General features: G+C 41.8%; 1 protein-coding gene across 4 annotated transcripts in view; it reads left to right on the top strand.

Moving 5' to 3' along the window:
* Positions 1-19,887, top strand: part of FYN (FYN proto-oncogene, Src family tyrosine kinase) — a 224,223-nt gene that overhangs the window by 21,672 nt on the left and 182,664 nt on the right. For 3 of the 4 annotated variants that reach the window (XM_071218631.1, XM_004461231.5, XM_004461227.5), the window contains exon 2: positions 7,224-7,263. The gene's annotated coding sequence lies outside the window, so the exon portion shown is untranslated. Of the gene's footprint in view, positions 1-7,223; positions 7,264-18,532; positions 18,621-19,887 lie in introns of all 4 variants that reach the window. The other variant, XM_004461228.5, reaches the window with a different exon arrangement.

Here is a 19,887-nt window from a genome sequence, read left to right as displayed (position 1 = left end):
CCCTGCTGGCTTTTTAGTATGTGAACTTTGCTGTTTTGCCCCCAGTCACAGAGCAAACAAATAGCAGAGTCAGCCAGGGAATTTGGTTTCCAGGCCAACTGCTTCCACCATGGCTGGACTGTGTGTTGGAGAATGGTTCATAGGTCAGTGGTGACGGGCATCATTAGGTGGTAGGAGGCTACATTTTGTACCTAATTGAAATAGAACCTGTGGTTAATTGTACTGGATAAATCGTGCATATTTGGGGTACCTGCCCCTCTTATCTGCCCTTATCAGAAGTTCTACTTGCCGTCAGTTGTGATGTGCAAAATGGAGGTAGGTGCTGGAATAGAATGTTAGCATTTCTATGGGCATCAAAGTACTGGCCAAAGAGGAAAAGCTCCACACTGGTACCAGGGGTTCCATTGTTTCCAAATTTTCAATGAACATATATTTATTATCTTTATAATGAGACAAAATAAATAAGTTATACCATATTGCATGTGTTTGTTTATAAGTAAGAGTGAAGGAGTAGGTAGAGTGTGTGCAGCACTGGCTGCGCCCCTCGACATGCTCCCCATTTGGGGGATGCAACAGTGCTCCTCGCCACCTCTGCTGGCTTTACCAGACTGACCCTTTCCTCCTAATTCCTTCAGGGAGTCCCTCAATGCTAATGTTTTGAAGATGCCTCTGCGTGGCAATGACTTATTACCAACCTTGTCTCTGCCCCTTTTTTCTCTTTATTAGAGAAGTTGTGGGTTTACAGAACAATCATGCTTAAAACACAGGACTCCCACATACCACCCCACCACCAACACCTTGCAATTGGTAAGGAACATTTATTAAATTTGATGATAGCACATGTTTGTAATTGTTAACTGAAGTCCATGGTTTAACTTAGGGTTCATTGTTAGCGTAGTTCCATGGATTTTAAAACAATTTTTGTTCTATTACCATGTATACAATCTAATATTTCTCCTTTTAATCATATTCAGATATATTATTTCAGTGCTATTGTGTTCTAATGTTGTGCTACCATTATCACCATCCATTACCAAATCATTTCCACCATTGCAAGTGAGAACCCTGTATATTTTAAGCCTCAACTTCCCCTTCCCTATCCCCACCCCATCCCCTGGTTACCTGTCTTCTAGATTCTGACTCTGTGAGTTTGCTTATGACAATTTTTTCATGTCAGTGAGATCATACACTATTTGTCCTTTTATGTCTAAATTATGTCACTTAGTGATTTCTTCAAGGTTCATCCATGTTGTCGCATGAACCACAACTTCATTCTTTTATTATTTTAAAATTTTTATTTAATTGCCTTTTATAACAAGATACATAGATCACAAAAAATGTTACATTAAGGTTCTTTTTAATACTGAATAATATTCCATTTGTATATATACCACTTTTTGTTTATCTATTCATGGGTTGATAGACACGTGGGTTGCTTCTATCTTTTTTTTTTTTAAGATGTATTTATTTATGTATTTCTCTCCCCTTTCCCCCCCACCCCGGTTGTCTATTCTCTGTGTCTATTTGCTGTGTCTTCTTTGTCCGCTTCTGTTGTTGTCAGCGGCACGGGAATCTGTGTTTCTTTTTGCTGCATCATCTTGTGTCATTTCTCCGTGTGGGTGATGGCATTCTTAGGCAGGCTGCACTTTGTTTCCCACTGGGCGGCTCTCCTTACAGGGTGCACTCCTTGCGCATGGGGCTCCCCTACGCAGGGACACCCCTGTGTGGCAGGGCACTCCTTGTGCGCATCAGCACTGTGCGTGGGCCAGCTGCACACGGGTCAAGGAGACCCGGGGTTTGAACTGTGGACCTCCCATGTGGTAGACAGACGCCCTAACCACTGGGCCAAGTCTGCCGCCCTGCTTCTATCTGACAATCATGAATAATGCTGCTATTATGCACATCGGAGTGCAAATATCTTTTCAAGTCCTTGTTTTCAGTTCTTTTGGGTATATCCTAATAGTGAGATTGCCAGGTCATAGGTAGTTCTAGTCTCAGCTTTCTAAGGAACCACCAAACTGTCTTCCACAGCGGCTGCACCATTTTATGTTGCTACCAGCAAGGAATGAGTGTTCTTATCTTTCCACATCCTCTCCAACACTTATTATTTTCTTTCTTTTTTTTTTTAATAGCAGCCATTCTGATGGATGTGAAATGGTAACCCATTGTGGTTTTGATTTGCAATTCCTTGATGGCTAATGATGCTGAGCATCTTTTCATGTGCTTTCTGGCCATTTGTGTATCTTCTTTGGAGAGGTGTCTTTTCAAGTATTTTGCTTATTTTTAATTGAGTTGTTTGTCTTTTTGCTGTTAAGTGACAGGATTTCTTATGTATACTGGGTATTAATCCTTTATCAGATATGTAGTTTCCAAATATTTTCTCCCAGTGAGTAGGTTGTGTTTTTACTTTCATGATAAAGTCCTTTGAGGAACGGAAGTTTTTAATTGTGATGAGGTCTATTTTTTCTTTTGTTTCTTGAGCTTTGAGTGTAAAGCCTAAGAAACCATTGCCTAACACAAGGTACTGAAGCTACTTCCTTATGTTTTCTTCTAGGAGTTTGATAGTTCTAGCTTTTATATCTAGGTCTTTGATCCATTTTGAGTTCATTTTTGTATATGATGTGAGGTAGGGGTCCTGTCTATGCTCTTTTGAAATCACAGTAATCACTGGATCTTCACCAGAGTGGGATAAGGAAAGAGAAGAGGTTGCAGTCACCACCATCACAAACCTTGTTTGAAGGCCTGTGCATGTACAAAGGCACAGGAGAATGAGCAAGTCTGGAACCAGCCAGAAGATGATGCATTTTCCCTGGGGACACAGAGCAATGAGAAATTCCCTAAGAAAGGGCCCTTTCGAAACTGGGCCTTCTCTGGCCATGGAGTACACAGGAGAATGTGGAGACCCTGAGCATGCACAGTCCCGCTCTGCCCCCACCCCCGCCCCCCTGCTGCGGGTCTGTGTGCAGCTGTGTGGGCCTTGGGGAGCCCACAGTGAGGTTGGGCCTGTTCCCAGGCTGCGGGCAGGGAGCCAGAGGTCACTCCATTTCCAGAGAACACTGAGGAGCTTCTGGCCATGCTCAGTATGCATCTCTCCTTTCTTTGGAATTACGGTCGAGTCTGGCCCTGCCTGGTGTTTTTTTGTACCCTGGATCCTAAGTTAAGAATAACTGAAGGGACACTATCCCCATTGACACACTTGACATGGAAGTTGCTATCAAATGGCTGTTTTATCCTCAGTCATTACTGACATCATGCCATGTTCAGTTCAGAGGTCCTCACTTCAGTTGTGAGTGAATAGAGCTGTGATCAGTGGAGCAGAAAGGAGCCATTCAGCCGTGAATATGTGACAACGTGGCCAGTAATGGGCAGATGTTTTTTGGCAGGTCTGTGAATATTTTAAATCTTTTGCAAGTAGTGAAAAGGTTTGATTGGGAATAGAGAAGATACTGTGGTGAGGGAAAAATATATCTCATTTCTTGAAATAATCAAAATCCCAAACTGTAATTTAGATCTTAGATTCCTTAAATTTCTTTTATCACATATGAGACATGATTATGACTCTAGCATATTGAATCTGTTTCTCAGTCACTTTTTTTAATAAAAAGGAAATGCTGGATAGTATGAAAAATAACAGCAGACTCTCTCCAGATCAGATCTTTGTCATTTTATCGACAGCTGAGGGCATAAGAGCCTATTTGAAGAGAACTCTCATCCTCTGGCTCTACATATGCTCTGCATGTTTATGGGCACACGGTGGGTTTGTACACCCCATCCCTGTCCACACACACACCCACCCACACATGCAGGAGGGAGCAGGGTGAGCCTGCCTCCCTTGGTCTGTCTGCCCCTTCTTCCTTAGTTACTCTGCCATCGCCCCTCTTTACTCCTTCACCCAGCCACCTGCAAAGATGGTTCAAGCCCCTGGTGTGTGTCAGGAACCATGCTCAGTGTAGGGGCTGATGCACGAAGCACTGTCCTGGCCACTGGCGAGCTGATCGTCTAGCAGGGAAGGTGATGAAACAGAGTCTGCATAAAGCATTGTAAAACACAGAGGGAGAGGAACTCTAGGTCTGCAAAGAAATGGGGCCAAAGGAAAACAAGGGTTAAAAAAAAAGTGATTTTTGAGCTGGGACCTGAAGGCTAATTAGGACAAAATTATATAGCAGCGTCAGTAAGATTGGAATATGGGTGCTTATCCCAATGCCAGAAATTATGCCAGGGACCCCATCTAAGTTTCCATCCCTTCCTGGAATAGAGGCAGGTAGAAAATGCAATGAATGATAGAATGAGAAGTGCCCCCTTGCACTGTCTGACATCTTAGCTGGCATACTCTGTCTCTCATGATCCAGTCTCAGCCTTAGTTTCCCACCCTTCTTCCCCTGGCCTCCTGTCACCCACCCACCCACCTCTCTGCCCTGTACCACTACAAAGCCCCTTGCCATTCTCTGTACCCATGACCAGTTCCCCCCTGACTATGCATGGGTTATTCCCTCTGCAGGCCCTGCCATTTCTCAAGGTGCCTGCTGTAGGTTCCGGGGGAGATACCCCATAGGTACTTGGAAATATGTGAGTGGACGGGGCTAGGGAGATGAATATATCAAGAGTGAGTTCAAAGCAGAGGGCTTCTTGCTTTTGTTTTTGAGTATTTGTTTATTTTTCCAGAGGTGTGGAGGGTTTGCTGTGATCTAAACATTGGGAGCATAGGGTAATTCTGTCTTGTTAGGGCCTTGTCCTTGGGCTTCATTCCTTAGGATCCGCCTTTTCCACTGGGCTGTCTGGGTTACTTCAGTCAAGTTTCTCTAACTAAGCATCAGCACCTCTTCAGCAGGAAACACAAAAGCAAGGAAAATGCCCTAATGCCCTCAGTCGAATACATAGAAAACTAAACTGTCTTGTATACATACATATGTGCACGTGTGTGCTTGACACACACATACACACACAAGGCAGGGTCTGTCCTACCCTTAAGCCTTGGAAACCTAAAACTTTGATATTTCAAAAATCTAGATTTAAAATAAAGGTCAATTAGGAGACTAAACGGTCAAATTTCTAAATTTTTTAAAATGTAGGAGTCATTTAAACAGAAATTGTCCTCTGTTTCACGCATTTGCTGACCAAAACTTATTCTCAAACATATACCTGGTTTCAGAAACAAATGCCAGTCATCATTCTAGTCAGTATTACCGTGTGAATTTTACTTTTAGACAATTCTATTTTATCCATTCCTCCTTGAAACAAAGGGACTGGTACCTTAAAATATCTTAAACCATTTGTGTTTGCTAGGAGTCTGAAGTTAAAACTGTGACATCCCTCTTTTGGTTTTTGGCTGCAGGATGATGCATATATGTATTGTCTTTGTTAATTAACTCCATCTGTTCAGTAAGACTGAAAAAGAAACTGGATGATGCCATATGTATGTATATGTGGATAAGATTCCTTGTGGAATAGTGAGCCAGCAGCTCCAACGGGTTTTCAGTTTTCCTATTGATTCCAGTTGCTAAAGTGCCCTGGAATGAAAGCTTATTTTTTCGGAGCCTGTTGTGAAATGGGCACCCTATGTTGTTGGAAATGTATTGTATGCATGGAAGCCCACGTCCTCTTGAGAGAAGGGCATTGTTAAGTTTCCTCATAACTTTGGAAAAGGGCAGTGATTCTCCAAGTGCTCTCTCTCTGACAGATGACGGAATCTTTCACTCTGCAAAAAGAAGATTCCTGTTATGACCTGTAAATCAGAAGGGCAGCATTCCTAAACCTCTGTGGAAGGGTTCAAGAGTGAAAGTCACCATTCCACTGTATAAACTTTGGCAAAACTGCTCACAGTACTGCTTCTCTTTTCTGGTTATAAGGAGGCAAGTTAAACATTTTGGACAAAGGGAATTCCCATTTTGTACAGCTCAGCAGTGCCTGGACCCCCAGTGGGTTAGCCAGAAGAAAAGACATTTATCACGCAGCGGTGTCTTCTTTGGTTAGGACAGGACAGTGTGTCACAGAAGGCAGGAAGAGATGGTGTGATGCGAGTTGCTAAGGTGGGAACCGCAGTGCGTTCTCATTAGCACGTTCCTGCTCCATGGTTCCTTTGCTTGTCTGCAGTGAGTTCATGACTCGAGTGTCCGTCTGCGGAGAACAATATAGGAGTTTCTAATTCTCTTCCCCGTGGCCATTTTTTGTTTCCTTCGTTCTGAGTCATCTTTGATTAAACAGAACAAAGATGGTATTGTTAATTACACGTTCTTTCAAACAGCACAAAAATACTCTTATCTGTGAAGGGGGAGGGGTGGTTTTGATGGAGGTGTTCATGGATCTGGAAGAAGATGTTAAGAATCTTCCTGAAAAAGCTTGAAGAGTCTCTACCAAGATGAGAAAAAAAAGTTTCTGCTTTTCTCCCCCCAGATTCCTTAGTTCAGACCTTTCATTTTCTGCCCTATGATCCATATTGTTGTCAACTTAATTCCATTCAACCATTTTTTATTGTTCTTTTTAGATGCCTTATTAAAACCGAAGCTTTGTTCAAATAGCTAAAATGCAAATAATAAACGAGGCACTATAATATTGGCAGGTTGTAAGTAGAGTGCACGAGCAGGCTGGAAATCTGCCACCCTGCTCCTGGCACTGGAGATTAATGTGAAGTGGCTGCAGGTACCTTCAGCACTGGCGCTCAGCCTTGACAGGGGCTTGACCCTGGGGTGGGCTGGGGTTCTCTGGACAAGTTGGTGCAGGCTGGTAGGCTGGCAAGCCTCCCAGGTTATGGGAAACAAGGGCCACGCCAAGAATCCTGTTGACAGTGAGGCCCACCACAGTCAGGCAGGAAATGGGGCAGATATGGCTGGGGGGCGTGGAGAGATTTAAGCCAAGAGGTCCATTAAATGCGAAGGTCTTGGAAGACTCATTTGTAATATGGATGATTGTAGACACTGATGAAGGAAAGTATATGTGCGTGTGTGTGTGCACACATGCAAGACCTGCATCCTTATCTTTCCTGGCTCTGAAAAGCTGAAATCTCATGCTGGCTTCCTTCTGTGGTTTGGGGCCAGGTCTCTGCAGTTTCAGGCAGGTGTTTGTGGCAACTGTGACTTAGCGACAATTGTGTGAATGAGAAAAAATTTGTGGGCAAATTGATTGTCTGCAGCAAATGGAAATTCTATGGTAGTGCTTTGTGGGTGGTTTACAGGCAAAGGGTGTTTGGTTCTCTTTTGAGTTCTCACTATTTTTTTCCTCTTTTATAGGTTTTTGAAGAGGCACGATGCTGATCTAGACGTGGAACAAGTAAGTTGAAGACTTTCACACTGCAAGCATGTGACTTGTAAATTAGAGTGGGTTTCCCATTGGGACCCATGATGCAGTCCACTTTCAACTTCTGCATTGTGACTCTTGAGTCCAAAGATTTCTAATAGAGAGATTGAGTTGGAGATGAAACAGAAAGAAAATCGTAGCTGACATAGGCAAGTCTGTTATTGGTTGTAACAATCAGTTTTGATCATTATGGGAACATAAGTTTTAGCTATAGTTATGTTCCCCAACCCCTGTTGATTGGATGGAAGAAAAACTTTGAAATGAAAGACACATGAAAACTTGTTATAAGCTGCCCTGAGTAGTTTTTGTAAGCAAGTAGAGTACAAATGTTAAACAAATAGCTGCCTTTTAAATGTTTAGGGAAAGGGTACGGTGCCTCCTCTTTCTTTCAGGATTGGCTGTTACTGGGTAACCCATGTTTTAACCCTGGGTTGAATCTGAAGTAACAGTGGGAGAGAACAGGCAGTAAAGATTGGATATAAGCAGGCTTTCTTAAGGAGATTTAGTCTTACAGTTTTCCAGAAATAGAACTGAACAGCTGCCCCGTGGCTGATGTGTCTTTGGGGGCTTGCTGAGGGGGATGTCTACCGTTGCTTCCCCCCCCCACACTCTGATGGATGCCTACTTAGGGTTGCCCTAGCGGCACCTTCGAATGGCAGTCACTGTGCAAAAAGGTCAGTCTTTCATTCACTCACATTTTTTTTGCATGCCTACTGGATGTTAGACGTCATGCTGGGCTCTGTTAAGACAGAAGTGAATGTGACAGGTGAGCTTGCAGATAATTATAATATGATGTGGTAGAGCTCTGCAGGAGGAGCTCCAGAAACTCTGACTGCAGCTGGGACTAGATGGAAAAGCTCCTTGACCAGCTGGAGGAAGGAACCTTGAATTCATTCTTTCTGCAAACGTTTGCTAAGTCTAATCTGCCTGTCCTTCTCTCTTGTCTGCCAGGGCTGCCCATGAAAGGCTGGACTCACACAGGTCTCACTAGCCAGTCATAGGATCCTTTTCTGCCCCAAGCCGCTCTGCCCGATAAAGTGCCTTGGCTGTACTTTTTCAGCTGTTCTGAGTTATGTTCATAAATCCCCTGGCTGCTCAGGGGCTGCCACTTCATCATCGGAGAAGGACATGGGTTATTTCTCATTTTGAATTTGTGTGAAAAAGATGTTCTTCTCCCTGGACTAGAGCTATTCCGTATGCAGCCAATATGTCTTTGTTTTGAGTTGAAGAAGTGTGTCATCTGACACATTGTTCCAGAACAATTATAAACAACCTGTGGCCCTTGGCCCCATGCAGCCCCGTCTTATGCAGAATGATCTGTGATCTACTTTCAGTCATGGGGCTTTTCAGCTCATATAAACCAGAGGAATTATAGGAAGTAACAAGACTCTGGTTTAGGGCAAGGCAGAAGGGAGCCTTTTTAGCATGCCCGTGTGCTTAGGTTTTAGCCGGGGAAGCCAGGGCTTGGCCCAGGCTCACTCTCCTCCATTGGGGTCGGCTCCATAACCCTGCTGGGCCAGAGCAGGCCCTCTGCAGCCTGCATCTTGAGGTGCCAGGAGCCACCTCAGGGTGGTATAGCACAGAAGAGACAGAGCACCTGGCTGTGGCAGCCCTGGAAGCATCTTGTGTTGGTTCAGACCACACTACTTGCCCTGTCCAACTCACACAGCGGTGAATCCTACAGCCATAACACAGGAGGTCCAGTCGGTCAGCGAGGGTGTGTCAGTCATCCTGGGTTCTCAGTACCAGCCCAAAATCAGGCCAACAATAGGGCTCAGTAAATGAGGTCTCAAGTGGAATGAATTAAATTCTTGCTTCATCTCTGCTGTTAACTTGCTGTATGACCTTAGCAAATCATTTTTCCTCTCTGAGCCTCATTTTTCTCATCAGTTAGGTGGATTTACAACTTGGTTCGTTTAGAAGATAATGTGATATTAAACATGTGTACACATTTTTTGAATCCCAAAACATTAGAAAAACACTTCTCAGTCTCAAAGATGTACTAATAGTTCATATTTAAAAGTGGTTCTCTTCCCCAGTTTTCAAATCGACATCCATCATTCCCTAAAGAAGGGGCTCTTGGTTGTAAAAAAATACAACCTCCTGGGGGACAAAGTAAAACTATTCATTTTTTTTTTTATTTAAAAATGCAAACCACCCATAGTTTTTAATATTCTGATTTGGGCCTCATGCCAAACAAAACAAAATGGCTGCCCACCACTGGTCTAGAGAATGGTGGATGAGGCCTGCCGTGGACGGGGAGGAGGTCTGTGAAGGCAGAGCCTTGTCTGGAGTATCTCCAGGAAACTAGCCCTGTCTGCAGAGAATGCTTAATGAGCGAATGAACAAGCGTGACCGACCATGTCTTATGGGTTGGCTATTTGTAAGAACTGAGGGAATTCAAAATAATAAAAGCTGAACATGGGATGGGAAATGCTTCTTGGACTGAGTGAATCTGAGCAGCCTCTAAAGGGCTCTGCTCCATACCTTCTCAGTCGTAGTTAATGACCTGTAAAATGCTTAACCGCCTTAGGGGAGTTCACTGTTATAATTCACAATGCTCCAGTTAAAATTTTTTTGCTGATAGAAGGCTGTTGAATACAGTCATATCAACTACTATTTTTGCCCATGCTTCTATATCTGTCAAGAACACTAGTATAGGGTGTGACTCCATTGTGTAAGTAAATGGTACCTGTTGACCGACCCAGAGTGAGGGGGAAAAAAATCACTGAAATCATAGTGTACTTGCTTTTTAAGTGGATTTCTGAGTTTTCTTTTTCAGAAAACTGAAACTTGTAAAATCAAGAGCTCCATATAGAGAATCAGCTTTATTTTGATATGTCAACACTCAAAGATAAGTCAGCATAAATTCTTTAATATTTTATAATTATTATAATTTGTTGAACTTATTGAGTGCTTTACATACATTATAAGTTACATACCTTAACCATTACAACAGTCCTGTGAAGGAGCCATGTCCCTTACCAGGAGTTGTTCCAGGCACTGCAGTTGTTACAGCAAGAATTCAAATCAGATCTGCCTGGGTCCAGAGCCTTCTCTTTCCCATACACCACCTTACCTTAGAATCGAAATAATATTTGAGACACTGTATTTGTCTAATCTCTTTAGAAAAGTTTTATGGGTAAGAAGAAAGCAATGCCACTTTCTAGAGAGGTCTTCTTTGAACACACCCTCATCCCACTTTGGGTGGGTTTCCCTAGCCCCCATGTACTTCCTCATAGTTCTTATTGTAGTTGTAATTGTATAAGTTTTGTACAATAACTGCCTGATTTCTGTGTTCCCTAATGAACTGTACGCTTTGTCAGGTCGGAGTCCTTATCTGTTCTGAACCTCAAGCCTGGTTCTAGTAGGCCATCTGAAATGTTGAATGCAGGCATGAATAAATGGCACATGGCCAAATTTAGAGGCAATGAGAACCAATGAAAGCCACTTTGAAATCTTTTGACACACCCCTGAAATCATGGTTTTTCTTCTCTGTGGATTTTTATCTGTGGAAACCATGCTTGTTAACAGCATTATATGGTAATCATTCCTTGGGTTTCTCTCCAAAAGTACAAAATTTCAGCAGACAGATGAGTAGCTAATTCCTAAGAATGAAGTAATCTGGGCAAACGGAGAGTCTGTAGATAAAAGGGAGGACCAGAAAGAACATAAGAGGTATTTATTACACAGAATCTTCTAGAATTCTTGAGGGATACTATAAAGTGTACCTTCTTAAACTGAAACCCATACTCACCTGAATTTTGAAGAATATGTGATCAGGTTATGTCAGAAGAACAAAAATGCCTTTTTTGTATAAAAAGCTAATCAAATTGAGTCATCCTATTTCATAATCTAAATCATGATTTAAATGGATTTGATTAAAATAACACCCACTTTGGCTATAACTACTCTTAAAAGGATTGAAGAAAGAGATTTGATTTTCCTTCTACCCTGGTGTCCTTTGTCTAGCATGATTGAAAGTATTTCAGCTCCTGCCTTGACAAGCTCCTATCGTTTTTGCAATTTCAGTGAGACTGAAAATTCTGGTATTGCCATCCTCACTGCAAGGATTTAGACAACTGCCTTCAGGTCACAAATATGGCCACAAATACCATGGCCTATTTGAGACATAGTGACCTTTCAAAACAAAATTATCATTCAATTTTGTAAAAAAGTAAAGCTAGAAAACTTAAAACCTGCTTCGAATAGCTTCCCATCCCTCTGAGTGAATTACTTGAAATATGTTAGTCTGTAAAATGTAGAGTGTATTCAGAAATTCCTCCATTCTTCAATGTTTCTTTGGTGTTAATAAGTTCCCAGAGAAATGAAACAAAGAATTATCCCAGATTCTTATTGAAGGGCTAATAGTTCTACAGGGAAAAAAAACTGCTTCTAAACAGTTGAAGGTTCAAAGTACAAGGCTGCAACTGGAATCAAGCTTTAAATCCATGTGTATGTGGTATCCACTCAACTGGTTGAGAGGTTAAAAAATTAATCTATGCAACTGTTTTGTTTAGAGAGGGTGGAGGTGGAATAGAATTTCCAGAGACCAGGAGGTCAGCAGTGCTTACATGAGGTGCCCACAGGGTTGCGAATGCTGGCCACTGGGATGGCAGGAGAACGCATGTGGGGGTCCCTGTTCACATGAATGTGTCCCTGTGTGCTGGTCGTTCTAGGTAGGTGGGAGGGAGAGTGGAGAAGAGGAAGGTCGGATAGCAGAAGCACAACTCCCTGCCATCCATAGAAGCCTTGGCTTCCAGAATGGAGCGGGGGAGGGGTTATAAGGTGTTTGCAGTGGGAACTACAACTCTCGGCTAGTGGGGACTAGACAAGGCAACTCCGTGGTGCAGAGGGACTTGACCTCTTTGATTCATGGGTATGGGGTTGTCATTCCCCAAGGACTGTAGTTGCCAAGTAGCTGCTATTCTCCATGTCACCTGCCTCACGTCTCATCTATTGATTGATCCACACTACTGATGATAAGGCATCGTGAAAGACCCAGCCTCTGTATTACTGAGTAAAGGCTGGCTTTGCACAGCCCACTTTCCTGCTGACGGGGCACGGGGAAAAGGGAATAGCTTTAGGGGCTTGTGTGTGTGCGTATGTGCATGAGCGCTTGTAGGTGAGAGAAGCTTGCTTAGGGTTCTGCTTGACAGCAAACATTTTTATCCCTCGACCAAAATAGTTGTGATGTATCACCCATGGTAACTTACCAACTGTCTTAGTTTTTCACAGGGCTGCTGTGACAAATACCACACAGTGGGTTGGCTTAAACAGCAGGCATTTATTGTCCCCTGAGCTTGGAGACTGGAAGTCCAAAATCAAGGTCTCAATAGGCTGTGCTTTCTCATGGATTCTGTAGAGTTCTTATGCTGGCTGCCAGCAATCCTTGGGGTTCCCTGGCTTGCCTCTCTGTCCCTATCATGTGGTGATCTGCCTCATTCTCTGGCTTTTTCTGGTTTCTGACTTCTACTTCCATGTCCAATTTCCTTTGCTTATAAGGACTCCATCCTTATTGGATGAAGGCCCACCTTTATTCAGTTTGGTTACACCCTAACTTCTATCTTTAAAAATTGTGTTTACAAATGGGTTCACATCCACAGGACCACAGGTTTAAGATTTGGGAACATGTCTCTTGTGGGGGCATGATTCAGTCTCCAACACAAATTTTTTTTACATTAATTTCTGGATTGTAAAACTAAGTGCAGCTGTTCAAGAAGTAAACACATGCCCTCTGTCAATTTGAATTTCCAAGATAATAAAAGATCCTTTTTCCTAGACATTATAAACCCTAGGCAGATATTGATGACATGTGAAAGAGCTACAGATAATGACATTTATGTTGTCGATGCAAGGAAAAAGTTGAGATATTTGGAGAGGACTGTTCAGTTCCTGGATACAGAACAGTTGGTTCATTCATTCCTCAAACATTTGTGAACACCTGTGAGCCAAACACTGTCCTAGGCCACATGTGGTCTTATTCAGTTGCCCCGTTTTGCATGTGAGGAAAATGAACTCAACAGAAGTGGAATGTCGATTCAAGGACTTACTTCTAGGAAGTGGCAGGATCCAAAAGTAAGTCTTGGACTTGAAGCCCCCCTCTCCTGGGTGTTCTCTTATTCTGAAGTTCAGTAAAGCAGAAGAGAAGCAAATAATTATCACCCTCGTGGAATATAACCGGTAATTTTATACGCATCTTTGATTTTTCTCTTCATTGACTTTCAAAGATTTTCTCTCTTATTTGTAGTTTTAAAAGTAGTAATGATGTTGTTTTATCAAGGAGAAATGAGAGGCTTAAAAGGGGAACCATCTCTTTCAACTGGACCTGGTTCTACACAGTAGCTCCCCCGGTGACAGTGTGAAAGTAACTTCCTGGGATGGTGTTCAGTGGGCAGGGGGAGGTGGGGGAGGCCCATGGGACATTCATTCTCCTTCCACTGCCGGTTCCCAGGCTTTGGGACCACTTTATTGTATTCCTCACATCAGTAGCATTCATTCCACGAGACAAGAGCCATATGTTGTCAGGAGATTTCCAGGGAGTGGGGAGAAACCCTGCCCACGTTACAATAGAGAATCAAGACATGCGCCCACATATTTGGTGCCATTTCTTTTTACACGGTGGCTTTCTTCTGTTGCTGTGAGGTGCTGCATAATTTGTTTCTCTGCTGCTATGCCTGCTGGGTAGAGGTTGGAATCATTTGGTTGTCTGAATTGAGTAGGCTTATTGTCTGTTGAAATTTCATATGAAGGGGAGGCTATTAATAAAATATGTATGAAGAATGGCTTAAAAGATGCTTTTGTCACTGCCCCTAAACACTTGAAAGAGCAGAGCTGCACTTGAAGAAGTTGGTATAGAATAGACCATAAAAATGCATGAAAATTCAAGGTTTTCCTTTAAAAAAGATTTTTACTGCCCACTTTTGGCTCAGAAAATAATTTTTATTTAAGCAGAGAACTTCATATTTAGGAACTTCTGTATTTTTCACCTATGGTACCTCACTTTTTTCCCCCTTACAGAAACTTAAAGCTGGCTGTCTTGATTGACAAGTGCTTGGCAACAGTGTCATCTGGCTGAGCAGGTGAAAGAAGTGCTAGTAAACAGGGACAAGACTCCAGTCAGGAAGCTAATGCTAAGATTGGGTCCAGAAGAATGAGTTACAGAGTCAGCTCCTAAGTAGAATGGGGCTCAAGGCAGGAGCTTTAACCCACAGAGTAAAAGGAAACTCCAGGTCTAGAATCAGAGTGATAAAATTGATGGGATTCTGAGTACCCATGGCCTGGAGTCTCACCTGCTGGCAAAACTCTTGAACAGGGCTCACTTGTCCCAGCTGAGCAGACTGGAGCATAGGGGCAGCTGATGACACTGTCCTATATTTAGGCACAAGGTATTTTTGTAATTAAAAGCAGTATTTTCTGTCTGCAAGTCTTGGTTGTTTTTTCATTGTTGTTGTTTTGTTTGTTTGTTTTGTTTTGTTTTGTCAGTTGTGGTGGTCATTCCAGCCTGCTGTAATCTTTTAAAGTCCCTGTTCATTTTTTCCCAATTAATTTCCCATTAATTCACTGATCCCTTCCAGGTGTGAATTGTTTGTGAATTCTGTCAGCACACCTTGGTGAAAGCATTGACGGAGGAAGAATTTACAAAGCCCTGCTGTGCTGAAGACCTCCTCAAAGTCAATGTTGGTGCTCTGTGATATGGGTGCTTTTTGGGTGGCTATTCATTCAACTCTGAGTCCACTAAACGGAGTTATCACTTGGCCCAGGTTTTCTCATCTTATTCAGATAAGTTTTGAGCGACTCTGTCAGATGCTTTGCTGACATCAGGATGCTCTGCATTGTCTATAATCTCTCTCCAAAACCATGTGAAAATACCCTAAGATGGGGAAGGAATGTGAGAAGGGAAGGTTAGTAGGGTTGGATGTGCTCCCTGGTGTCAGTGGGTTTAAATCCAAGGCATTACTTCCTGGAGCACACCCAAGTATTAGCCTGTGGGTGAATTTTAGGGAGGAGTAGGACCCCATATTCTGATGCAGAGTGCTCATCTTTATTTTAAGGGCTCATCTCTAGCAAAGACTGGTTTTTCTTTGTGGGTTGTGTGTAGTCTGTGCGTGGCCACTTCTCAGAACATGTAGGGGTATTCATTAAGTTGTGAAATGTGACACTATAGTCAGAGTATAAAGTGAGAGTTAAGAAAGTGAGGCGCCATGTGGATTATTTATGTTAACCAAAGAAGGGATAAAACACTTTATCCATTTTCATAGTCCTGACAAATGAGACCAGGAGAAAGTGAGATGGTTTCTGGGTAGGACATGACACATTGTGATGTAGTGGAAAGAGTGTGTGGGCCTTAGGGGTGTAAGTCCTGGCTAAAGCACTGAAGAGCCGTGGGCTGTTGACTGTGTGAAACAGATTGTCAATGAATGGAATAGTGTGACTGGTGAGTAGCTGTAGAAGCAGGTACAGGGTGCTGCGGAATTAACACAAGGGTTGTTGACTGGTCGACATTTGAGCTGAGATCCCAAACAGATGTTCGGTCAAGAGCTGCTGCTGAGAGGAAACACTAATGATTTACCAGCTTCTATTTGTCATTCCCCACCTTTTGAACCTACCAGCCAAGAATGAGATAGCTTATGAGTATGATGTGGAGTAGATTCAAACATAGAGTAGAAGCATGGGCCAGGGGACTGTGTCCTTGCCATGCCAGTATTTTTCCTGTTTTTCTACATCAAGATTTATTACTTCAGTAATTCAAAAAGTACCGTTGTGTGTGGGGATGGTTTTGTTCATCTTTAGGAGAGTATTCTAAAAAGGAGACCTCCTAGACTAGGAGTGGAAGGAGCAGTAGTTTAGAAAAACAAAGTAAACTACTTTACCTATTATAGTTATCAAATGAGAAAAAAATTTTTTTCCCTTTACCAGTGAGCCAAACTTGCATCAAGGTTGATGCTTATTGCAAAATAGTTAAATACGTTTGATAATGTGAAAAAGTTTGAGCAGGCCTCAAATTTTGAAAATGAAATTGTCAAACTTAATCACAGCGTTTAGAAGTTGTCCCAGGGACACAGTGAAGCATTAAATATGGGGAGGCCGCATGGGTCAGAAGTCCTTTTCTCCCTATGGCCCATGAACTAGTAGCACTAAAACCTCTTGACAGTTTCCATAATACTGACTGTATTTTCCCATATATGTTATTATAAATATTGGCTACTTAACCAAATAACTTTTTCATTATTCTATTTTTATAGTTGCCCAAAGGAAAATGTCATCAGTCTTCTGTGTTTTCTAGATGGTGATATTTAACAACCACAATACAAGATCCTATTTAATATTTTTAAAATAAAAAGTAATAAACTTCAGAAACAGTAATCATTTCAAAACTAAAAGAGCAAAAATTGTTGGTTCAGGCAAAAGCACTTTTTTCTTGTTGGCTATATAGAAGTTTTTCTGTTTTTCCCCACTTTGGGGATTGAGCCTAAGACTTATTTATATGTAGATTTCAGGCAGCTTTTAAAGCATCAGTCTGATGCTTTAATAAATCATGAACCAGTTTGATTTATTGACTCAAATTTGAGGTGGTAAATGAAATATTTCTCCATTTTCTCAAATCACTGTATCCCTAGGCCCCATTATCATTGAGAACTCTCTTCACCCAAATTGAACAGATTGGCAAACTTTGGGCACTTCTTCCTTTTTCTCTACACCCAAGTTTCCAAGTCAGGTTCTTGTCACCTCACATTTTGGAATCACCTTTGCTTACCTAGTATTTCACACTTGTATTTCACATTGTCAATTTCTTGCTGAATTCAGAAGACCCCCCTTGAAGCTTCTTACTCAGCATGGGGCTGAGTTTAGTTTTTGCTTCACAGTAGCCCACCACCTCTTTGCATAAAGCACCCCTTATTTTATTTATTATTATTATTACTATTATTACATAACAGTCATTCTTCACTTTAGTATCTCTTCTGTGGTCAAATGAAAATAGGTGCATTAAAGTGAAAATGGAGATGGACTGTCTGTTTTCATGTTATGATACAGATGGTATGAAAGATTTTTGGAGAAAATAAAATTACCTAGACTCAGATCTCCTGGACAGTCGTTACATTTTCACTACCCCCAACCCCCAATAGTCTATTAAACAGGAGAAAAACTGAAGTAAAAAAACTGCTGAATTCATTTGCTTTTAAAATAATTTCTTATCAGGTTTTATTAGGAGGAGCTTTTAGAATGAACAGTCCTGAAATAGAATAAATCCATTAAGAACTCTTTTTCTGAATAACTTAAGGGCTTGATACTGACATCGGGGATACCCAAGGACATTGAGAGTGAGCAGAAACAATACCAGAGTATGCTCCTAAAAGGGGAAAATGAGGTAGAGAATTATGCCGAGGTTGGAGCCTGAGAGATGGGTGAAACTGAGATAATTCTATAGGAATTTAGAAATGGGGATTTGGGGGAATCAGGCTGGGAGCAATAATGCAGCAGAGTAACTTGTGAGCTGCAGGAGACATGGGGGACTACAGGAAGGGAGAGCCGGGCCACCTGCTGCCCACACCTCCTTGGTATAACTTAGCAAGAGGCAGCCCAACTCCAGGTGGAAGGGGCGCCCCTTCCCAGCGCAATGAGCACCACCTGAGGGAGACGTCCCCATTGTCACCCTCAGCATGGTAGCCCCGATAAATCTCCGAGTGATTCCTTGTCACGAGCAAAAGACGTCATTTGGGTGTTCAAGGGTCATAATGTTTGATTAGAGCAGAGAATTGTGGAAGGCGCAACCACGCGGGTGTCGCAGGAGAAGCCTAGGGCTCCAGAGAGAGCCATAGCTCTGCCAGGAGGGAGGCAAGCCCAGGGCACAGTGCAGCGTGTAAAAAGGCTTTTATTATGACGCAGCTCATGCACGCACCATGTGTATGTGTGTGTATAGCCCTAGTCCTACCCCCCTCCCTCTAAGTAACCAGTGTTCTGGATTTTGTGTTGCATTTTCTTTTGTTTTCTGTATGTTTTGCTAAACAATCTATTACTGTTTTGTTGTCTTGGGGTTTTTTATAAATGATATTCTTGTACAACTTGCTTTTTTCAATCTATTTTTTAAGATTCCTTTCTATTGATGCATGAAGCATCATGCATAATTCATTTATTTTCACTGCTATATGACTTTCTTTTGTATGAATATATCACAACTTATTTATCCTTTCTCCTCACAATGGACATTTGGGTCATTTCTCGTTTTTGCTATTTTAAACAGTACTGCTATGAACATGCTTCAGTGGGCATCCTGCTGCAAACAGTTTCTCTAGAATAGGCCTAAAAGAAGAATTTATGGGTCTTAAGAGGTATGTACATCTTCAGTTTTATTGGATAATATCAAATTGGTTTTTAAAGTGGTTATACCACTTGACGTTCCCAGAGTAAAGAGATTAGCTTTTAGGAGAAGGGGGAGTCTAAAGAAATGATAAGTGCAAGATTAGCTAAACACTGAAGATAAATGGATGTACATCTCCCTGTCAGGGGCAGGTGGAGCTGGGGATGTAAGAGGACAGGTGTGACTTTTAAAAGCCATTGTCAGAAGGGTGACAGCTTATCTTGCCTCAGTTGTAGTTGCTTTATTAGCAGGGAGCAGAGTCTATCTGGGTAGGAAAGGAAATGCTCAGTTCTCTCTGTTTTCACTCAGTTTTCCCAGGTGAAGAATAGTCTTTAATTCTTGTACCTGGAGCAGATATGTCAAATATTTAAGTGTGCTGCTTCCATATCAAACTGATGATGCCACGGATTCTAATAAAGCTTTCAAAACAGATATCCACAAAGAGCCATGCAAATATTTTGGAGATTGCTCTTCACCAAATACCAGAGCTTTTTTCTGACAGCCACACTGTTTTTTATAAAATTCAATAAACTTACAAAGGATTTCCCTTGCTGTCTCTTTTGCTTCATTGGGTTATCTCGTGAGCCCTCAGAGCTGCTCTGTTGTTTCCACATTCATTTGACCTGAGAAGAATGAGTCTATGGCATTTTGAATAGCAAAATAACTATGAACTACTGCACAGTCTTAGTGAGCATTTCAGCTTCCTTTGAAAATTTTGACTGTTACATAAAGTTACAGGACTTTTTTCCTTCTACAAGAATTTCCATTATTTCCAAATCTAGATTTTTATGAGGAAAACCTTTTTTGATGGCATTCCTGTGAAACTGAAAGTAGAGCGTTGAACCATTAAAAGTACATGTGTTCTGTGGAGTCTCAAAAATGTAGCTTTTTTTAACTTGTTATTTTTGGGTCACCCTTCATTAATAGCAGTTGGATTTATTTGATTCCAGATCAGAGATGTTGGCATTTTCAGAATAGTTAATCACAGTTTTTCATCATGTTGACTGGTATTGTCAATTTGAAACTTTCGATGGTGACAGTATGTATTTGGGGAAGCAGCATAGTAGGCTGGAAATAATTGTGCTTTGCCAAAAAATCATGAAGAACCTCTTTTCTACAATTGAGATTTCATTAAGTTAACTATGATACAGACACTCAATGTAATATTACATATTAGTTAAAATGATTATAAAATTTATAACGTAAGTTGGACAAATGCTTAGGTTGTTAAGTAGAAA

The sequence above is a fragment of the Dasypus novemcinctus genome, chromosome 11 (assembly GCF_030445035.2).
Source record: "Dasypus novemcinctus isolate mDasNov1 chromosome 11, mDasNov1.1.hap2, whole genome shotgun sequence".
Classification (NCBI taxonomy): domain Eukaryota; kingdom Metazoa; phylum Chordata; class Mammalia; order Cingulata; family Dasypodidae; genus Dasypus; species Dasypus novemcinctus.
The sequence above is the reverse complement of the archived record's forward strand: the minus strand, read 5'-3'. Positions and strand labels throughout refer to the sequence as shown.